Genomic DNA, 9,201 nt, shown 5'->3' with positions numbered 1-9,201 from the left:
ACTTTAAAAAAAAAAATTAGGGGTGGGCTACTACTATTCTCAGACCTACCCAATATGCACACAAAATTTCATGAGAATCGGCCAAGCCGTTTCGGAGGAGTGTATCTAACTACAAACACCGCGACACGCACACTTTTACATAAGAAATAATAAAGTAAATGTTCATAGCAAGTATTTAAACATTAACAGTTCTCCTATTACGTAATTAATATACTTCACAACTCTTTATTGTAAGTGCTTGTTAAAATTACACTATCTACATGTCAAGTCTTGTGTAACTTATATACTACACTTTACTTGAAGTATGACCCGTGTTATTCACGTTTACATACAATCACGCTAGTGACAGCAAGATTAAATGGACCTAGTCTATAGTAGTTAAGAATAATTTTACTTACTTATTAAAAAACAAAAATAAAAATGAAGAGATACTTAAACACAGCTAAGACAAAGCATATCGATTATAAACAAACAGTAGGTACTATTTTTAAGCAACTTTAAAAAGGGATGAGGTTATATACGTATTAGGTACATATCTTCGCATGTTTATATACTTCGAATATTTATATTCAATAGAAAAGGTTTTACTCATGTTTCGTTTGTCATAACCACAAAATTGAATTGCGATTAAAAGTAATCTTTACAGACTCCAAACCCATGTCTACAATCTATCAGACATTCCCAAAATTATCCGCTCATCGCAGAGGATTAAGAAAGTGGATGGTATTATGTTACTGTACATAAATGAAACGTATATAAGAGCTTGCTCAAAAAGAAGATTTATCATTTATCAAAGATGTGTCCTGCGTAGTCTGGTTGAAGGTTCTGACAACCGGCGCGGTACAGAACTCCAAATATTGGCAGTTCATACTTTCATAAGCTTATGTCTATTCTATTTAAATCATAAATTTAGAACCTGGATTAAGAAGTCAGATAAAGAACACACATTATTCTATTCAATATTGCATCAAAGATCTCACAGTAATATGGAACTGACAGACATTAAGCTTATTAGCTCAAAATATCATACACATATTCAGCACCATTTTATTACCTAGTAAAATCCTGATCTGGTCCAGATACATGATCTGGTTGAGCCTGATCTTTTTTCTAGTCGGGCTACTGAATCAGTCAAACTGATAAAACAGTTTTGCGGAACTTTTTTGTATCCGTTATGATTTCATTGTTACTGGTAGTAAATAAATAAATAAATATCTATTCTTAGAAGAATCTTAAAACTTAGGCAAAAGGTAACCGTTTGCAAAAGTACTTTTTCTACTGTAATAATTATTTTACATTTTGAGGTCAAGTTTAAATATCAAGAATTCAACCATATGCCATCAATTATCGTAAGAACACAGTGACGTAGCGTGGGAGCCGGGTAGAAGCATGGCTTCAGACGGCGCGAAAAAAGGGGGGCGGCAAAATTAACAAAAAAAAATAATTCAAAATCGCTTCCGCAATGCAACATACATAAAAAAGTAAAATTGAGAATTCCCTCCTTTTTTGGACTAGGGTAATGAAAATGATTAAAATTGTGCTTGCAATGAGTTTGTTAAATTAATTTAGGTAAAACAAGAAATGAATCTCCTACCGAGCGGCAAATTTTTGGTGAGCCCCAAGCGGGAAAAACCCACGCTACGCCACTGTAGGAACGTTGCGTATAGTAATTAATATTTAATATTATTACGGTACTACTCCCTGATTATTATTTAAATTTTTTTAACCATAAATATCATACTTTTCATAACTAAAATAATAAGACAACCGCTCTGGTGTAGCGGCGTGTGTGGACGCCTAAAACACCGGCGGTCGCGGATTCGGCTCTCACTCTGGATGCATACTATACAAATATTTCTTTCCGGTTAAGATGTCTATTCTTATTTACCCACCGTAGCTTGGAAAGCACGTTAAGCTGTCGGTCCCAGTTGTTATCATAGATACCTGATAACGACCGTTACTCGTAGAATCCGCAAACACGCTCAGATCCTACGGATTTGACAGTTTAGCGACCTTAGTCTCTTGTAATAAGAGTCTTCAAGTCGTTAAATGTGTATACATATTAATAAACTACGGGCGTATTGGCTTGCTCGACTATTATAAGGGGACACGGCAGTGCCCCCCACCAAGTCGAGCAACAAGCAAGTTGGCTCTTTTTTTAACATTTTTTTGAAATTGACTGTCACCGGCATCACGCTGCGGCACGGCCGGCGGCACGCCGTATCGTGGACATGGGGCCGGTCCCTTCTTGTAGCAGCAATCCAGCAGTGGGATACTACAGGCTAAATAAATCTCTCAATCATAGATTTCTAAAAACGCTAATTTATACAATTTAGTATTTAGTGCATCGTCCATTCAAAACAAAAATTGACAGGGCTACTTATGACCTTCACCACTTATTTTTTTCACAATTGTTGTTTTTTTCCAGCTCAAATATGCAGCCAACTACGAGTTCGGATACCGAGTAAGAGACTTACATACTGGCAACTATTTCGGTCACCGTGAAGCGAAAAAGGGTGATAACACCAGAGGTCAATACCATGTTCTGTTACCAGACGGGAGGATGCAGCAAGTGAAGTACTCAGCTGGTCCTGGTGGCTACCATGCTGATATTTCTTATGATCATTTACAGTAAATAAGCCTAATCATAAGTTCACAAGAAAAACATGGATATATTTCGTAAGAAATTATTAATTTGGGACTCTTATACTTTTACACCTGTTCGTGACATTTTTGACTAATTTAGTGTACATATAATTGCCATAATCGCTACATTTAATACATTTTCATAAAAGCATATTTGCACCCTTGAATAAGCCCGATGCTATGTAGAATCGTTAACTGTTCAAATTTCAACGAAAACATTAGTTTAACTAGGGTAAATTTTTATTTTAAGTGGGAACATTATTTGCTTAATTTTTTTTCTCTTTAATTTATTTTTGTGCAAATAATTTGAAAGGAATTTAAATAAACCAGCAGCTAAAAATCAAATACGCAGTTTAGTTTTACACCAATCTAGTAATTATTTAAGATAAAACTTACTATATACATAACTAGCTCAAGCTATACATAAAACAAGGTAGGTTTTTTAAATTAGCTGGAGAGTACAATTAAAACACAGCACATTTAAATATTTATTCTTAAAATACAATAAGGAATAAATTAAATTCACATATTTTGTACACACTTAAATATTTTATCAATTCAAACCTCAAGATTTTCAGTAACCAGTTCTTGAATTATTGAAACAATCCCACCAACGCGTAAAGATCCAAAGCGAACCGAAAATTTACGACCATATTTGAGACGGACATTTATGTAATGTTATGAATTAACCGTATAATTTCTCGCGCTCCTGATGCTCTCAGGTCGCATTAAATATCGACTGCATTTACGATAAGTGTTCGCGATGACAAAACAAAACGAAAAATGGCGTGCGTACATTATTGTGACCAAAATATATATCACATTTCCCGCCAAATCTGTGCAAAGAGAAAATAATAGAAAGCTAACGTCACTTTACTATGTGACATGTTGACAATTCATTACGTAAAGTTATGCAACAGATTATAAATTATTGTTAACGTAAGCTCTTAATGTCTAAAATTGCTATTCTTTCATGATCAAATAGACTGTAAAAAATGTAAAATTGTAGTATTTTAACCCTTATTACTAGGTCACATAAGTTAATTTTGTATTAAATTAATATTTTTACTAATATATGCAAATGTGTTCATTAAGGATTAATATATAATTTTAAAGATAATAACCACGGCGATGTAATATTATATAAAAATATATCGCATTTAATTTTATTAAAATAAAATATACTCAATATTCCGATAAAAAAATATTTATATTTTATATTACTTATATTCAAAAAATAAGTAAATTTTTAATATTGACCTGCTTTAACCCGTGACTATGCCTTCGTGTAACGTATTTTAAGTTATTTAAAAAGGAAGAGAAAGGAAGGTAAATTAACCTTACTCGTAAAATGAAACTCATCGTAATCAACTGAGTCATTCAAAAGTTGTTAAATGTTTACAGACGCATGAATTGTATATTTTATAGTTACTATACTGTACCTACCTATATACTTAGGTAAAAGCCAGTAAAGTTTAAAAATCGAAATTTCAAAAAATTAAATCCAGAATCTGAATTTTTTCGAACCTAATAAATGGCATTATTATGACAGATTAAAAGTTAAAGAATATTATAATACTAGCTGACCCGGCGAACTTCGTATCGCCTAACACAAACTTTATCGTATGGTATTAAAGTTCAAATTGACTTTTAAGTATTATCACAAATCTTTTGTATGGGATTATAGAAAAGTGTTGTTTTTAGACTTTTTCAGGAAATTTTAATTTTTTTTTTTTTTTAATTTTTCTCTCCGTAAGAACCATCCTCGTACTTCAAGGAATATTTTAAAAAAAGAATTAGCGAAATCGGTCCAACCGTTCTCGAGTTTTGCGCTTAGCAACACATTCAGCGACTCATTTTTATATTATAGATGATTGCATGGCTTTATAGATAATCATTTTAATGTGATTTCGGATCATAATTGTTGTCGAGGTTACAATAAATGACCTTTGACTAGCGTAAATCAAAAAGCAGTAACTGTGGTTACTGCTTTTCTACTCTATAAAACGACTGTTTATTACTTTTTTTTCGTAGCTTTCATATATTATTTATAATATATGTACAAAGGAAAAAATTTCAATTTATTTATGTATTTCGCACTAATGAAAAATACATTTAACGCAAAAGTAAATCTATTAAACATTTAATAATTCTATTTAAAAATTATGTAATTACGTTTAATAATTATATTCAACAAAAATAATTATATAAATAAATCATAAAAAGCCTGTTTTGATAAATTCATTTACTGCTTTTATGCTTGGGAAATGTAGTGAATATGACATATTTGACGGCTGAAAATATTAATGTAATTGTAATCATAAATGAAATGTATTAGTGGCAAAATTTTATAATTGTGTTTGCAGGCAAACGAAGAAAAACCGACTTCAATTATCTCGACAAGTAATGCAACGTAGGTAGACGAAAAAATAGTCAAGTAAATACGCGTTATCAAAGATTACTCCAAAAGTTGTAATCAGATCTCGATGAAATTTAAATGTGACCACATGATAAACATTGGCTTTCGATTAAATTAAAAATCATTAAAATCGGTACACCCAGTCAAAAGTTATGCGGATTTTCGAAAGTTTTCCTCGATATCTTTGGGATCCCATCATCAGATTCTGGTTTCCTTATCATGGTACCAAACTAGGGATATCTCCTTTCCAACAAAAAAAAGAATTATCAAAATCGGTTCATAAACGACGGAGTTGTCCCCGAACATACATTTAAATATATATATATATACACGGTCGAATTGAGTAACCTCCACCTTTTTTTAAGTCGGTTAAAATGGCTGTAACTGAAGTTTACCGCCTTTTATCTAAGTATGCAGTATACTTGCTATTTAGAATGTATCAAAGACAAGGTTGTTATTTTTATTTAATTTTAATTGCTGTAAAATTGGCTAATGTATATGTAATGATTATATTTATTAAGACATTTTTATGATCTGCCAGCAACGCCATGTTATTGATTATGAGTTAAAGTATTAATAAATAAATATGTTTAATTCGTTATAATTATATACTGTTGTTATTTGTATAAATGTCAAAAAAAATAAATATAGAATATTTTATAAGAATTTAAAACAGGTAATTTTATAGAAAAAGTGACAAAATGATAATATATTTTTTACAGCTTTAATATTTTTTTGGGAATGTGCAATATTATTGGCTCTTTTTAATTTTTTGATGTTTACAAAGATTTTTTTCACTGTGCAATATAAAAATCTAATCATTTGCTTATTTATGTACTTATATTTATTAACATCGTATTATTTAAAAAAATTTATTACCTACATTATATTTTATACTATTATTTACTCACATTTGTGAATAAATACTTAAAAATTAAGTGTAATTTTAATTGTAAATATTTTTATTTTTATAAATAAAAAAATAACTAAGCAATTATCAAGTTTTATTAGCATCTTTTGCTAAATTAGTCATATATATTTTTTTTCTTTACCGAATCCAATTAATCGTAGGTACAATTTAAAATATTAAATTTGAATAATAATTGCGTTTTGTTGCGTTGAATTTGATAAATAATTGCGTTTGCTCGCAAACGAAAAAAAAACCGACTTCATTTAAGGGGCCATCTATAATTACGTCACACAAATTTCACAGTTTTTACCGCTCTCGTGCTTGTCACAGATGGTGACATTTATGAGCTAATGTGACGTTACATATTTTACAATTTTACAGCTATAATTATTTTTTATTGATTAAAATTAAACATCAGTTTTGACATTATGTTTCTTTCCATTTCGAAAAATTATCAATTTTTAATTAAATCAACATCAATCCAATAGGTATAGGAATGATACATAAAATTATTTTAATACTAACAATTAGATATATTATATTTTGAAATGTGAAATCACAAAATTATTGCATCCCTACCCACCCCTTGTCTCACACTTTGTGACACGGTAATGGGGGATACCCCGGTGATTTATGGACGGCCCCTAAAAAGAAGTAGGTAGTCGGTCACACAGTCAATTAAATACGCAATATTAAGGATAACTCAAATGTACCCGCCAAATCCTGATTCAATTTAAAAAAAAGCACGTGACAAGCACTATCTTTTGATTTAAACAAAAAATATCTAAATCCATTCACACAATCAAAAGTTCTGAGGTAACAAACAACAAATAAACACACGAATTGATAACTTCCTCCTTTTTTGGAAGTCTGTTAAAAAGTGACAAAAGCTTGCCTCTAGCTGGTGCAACACGAACTCCATCTAGTATTTATAAGGCGAACCAAACCGATATGTACTGTTCTTCATAATCATTGCTGTATGTTTTCCAGAAGCACATTAACATTTGTTCAAATGTGAAAGTTTAAACAAATGTATGTGTGTATGCAATTCATTTACACTAAAATTATTAAACCTTTTGCGTTGAAACTAATTACATTTCAATAGGAATAATATGCATATACAGAACTAAAGATTTATCAATAAATGCAATTTTTTACAATTTCTCCAAGTACCTATTGCTACTATTCAATAACTTTATAAAATATAAAATTGATGAACTAAAATATACAGTATAAACTATAAACCAAAAGCTAATGTAATACATAGGACCTACCTACTACAATCACCTTTTCATAAAATAGTGGTGAAACAGCAAGCACTCGCATAATTTCCGTGTTAACTAAAGCAATATTAATTGCTTTATCGAAATCAATGATACGGAAAAAATAGTTAGTTCCTTTGTATGATTTAACCAAATTTTTCGCTTTCTACAAGTTTCCAATCCAATGGTTGCCTGGAAAAATTGCTGTATGCGATAACACCATTCTTGTACTTTTATTATTATTATTTTTTTGCCTTGTTTCATCGTTTGCCATTAACGATATATGAAAGGTCACAGATTGACATGAATTTGCATGTCAGATTGAGACGGTATCCAAGCGTGGTGGATTAAGCCCTGATCCTTCTCCTACATGGGTAAAGAGGCCTATGCCCAGTAGTGGGATATTACAGGCTGAAGCGAGAAATATTAGATATAGAAAAAAATGGTAGCATATGCTACCTCCTAATGTTAAATAAATTCTTTACGTTACTTATTTGTAGAATTAATTTTACCCAAAACCAGTGCAACAGACCCTAAGGTATTTTGGTGTACCTACAGTAAAATAACATTCCTATAAACCACGTCCACTTTGGAATCTTTCGAGACTATCAAAATAAACTTATGGAATAACTGTTTATTGAGACAGTTTGGAACTGTGATAACTAATAACTGTCTTTGCCCGCAATCGAAAAAAACCGACTTCAATTACCTACATCGACAAGTCATACGACGTAGGGAGACGGGAAAAAATTACGCTTGATCAAACATTACTCAAAAAGCAGTCATCAGATCTCTATCAAATTTGAATGGGCACACAAGACAAGCATCAGCTTTCAGTTAAAAAGATCATTTAAATCGGTACACCCAGAAAAAAATTATGATAACTCATAATTATAAATTTATTTAAAAAAATCAGTTGAAATGAGAACTTCCTCCTTTTTGGTTGTCGTTTAAAAAGTATGAGATGTTATTTATTTTAATATCAATCGAAGATGCTTTAGCGGCACGGTCACAACATTGACTTGACTCTTGCGCTGCCGGTTGCGGGTTTGATCTCTGCAAAAAGCTTTCATTTGTATAAGCCATACAGGTATTTGCCGTGGTCTGGGCATTTATGCATGTATATTTCGATTTATGCTTTCAAGGACAAGCTAAGGAAACATGTTTTCTCCGAAATTATGAACCTCTCATAACTGTTGTACTCTCAATGCATGTATTTATGTATGTATGTATGTATGTATGTATGCATATGTGCATGTGAATTTTGAATGTATATATTATAAAATAAGTACCTATAGGTTTTTTATTAACCTTTTTGTTTTTTTCTTTTACTTCACTCACTCTTGCGCTTGTGAGTCCCGTGGTAATATCATTTCTCACCACCATGGGTAGACTGGTAGAGATCTCTTTTAGAGATAAGTTCGCCCTTGCCAACACCCATTGTATAAATGATTTGTGATTATGTTTTTTTCTAAGTGCAATAAAGAATAATAATTGTGTGTATTTCCGGACATTTGACACAGCCACAGAGAGTTGATCTTAGTGCGAGACAATAATTTACAGTAAGTATTGTTAAGGACACACAAAGAAACTAGCGCCATCTAGCGGCAACCATTGAAACCACGCAAGACAGAGACCGCATGAAACTCTCTACTCAATACTAGATGGCGTTAGAGGAACAACTGTGGAACTATATAGAAGTATAGTCTCGAAAACCGGGTACATGCGCGAACTTTCCAGAATGGTCTGGGCCTCGTCTCGGCGGATATAAATAGCCGCAGCAAGGCGAGTGAGTTGAGTTCAGTTTGAGCGATCTTCGAAGCGACTTCAAAGTGAAAACTAGTGATCAAGAGTGGTACCAGCGAAACCTACGACATTGGCTACGACTTAGGACATTGTTAGTGCTTAGTGTTTGAACCTAGTGCTTTGTGTTGGACCTAGTGCTTGTGAATAAAGTCTTGAAA

This window comes from Melitaea cinxia, chromosome 28, assembly GCF_905220565.1.
Source record: "Melitaea cinxia chromosome 28, ilMelCinx1.1, whole genome shotgun sequence".
In the NCBI taxonomy this organism is placed as follows: domain Eukaryota; kingdom Metazoa; phylum Arthropoda; class Insecta; order Lepidoptera; family Nymphalidae; genus Melitaea; species Melitaea cinxia.
The sequence above is the reverse complement of the archived record's forward strand: the minus strand, read 5'-3'. Positions refer to the sequence as shown.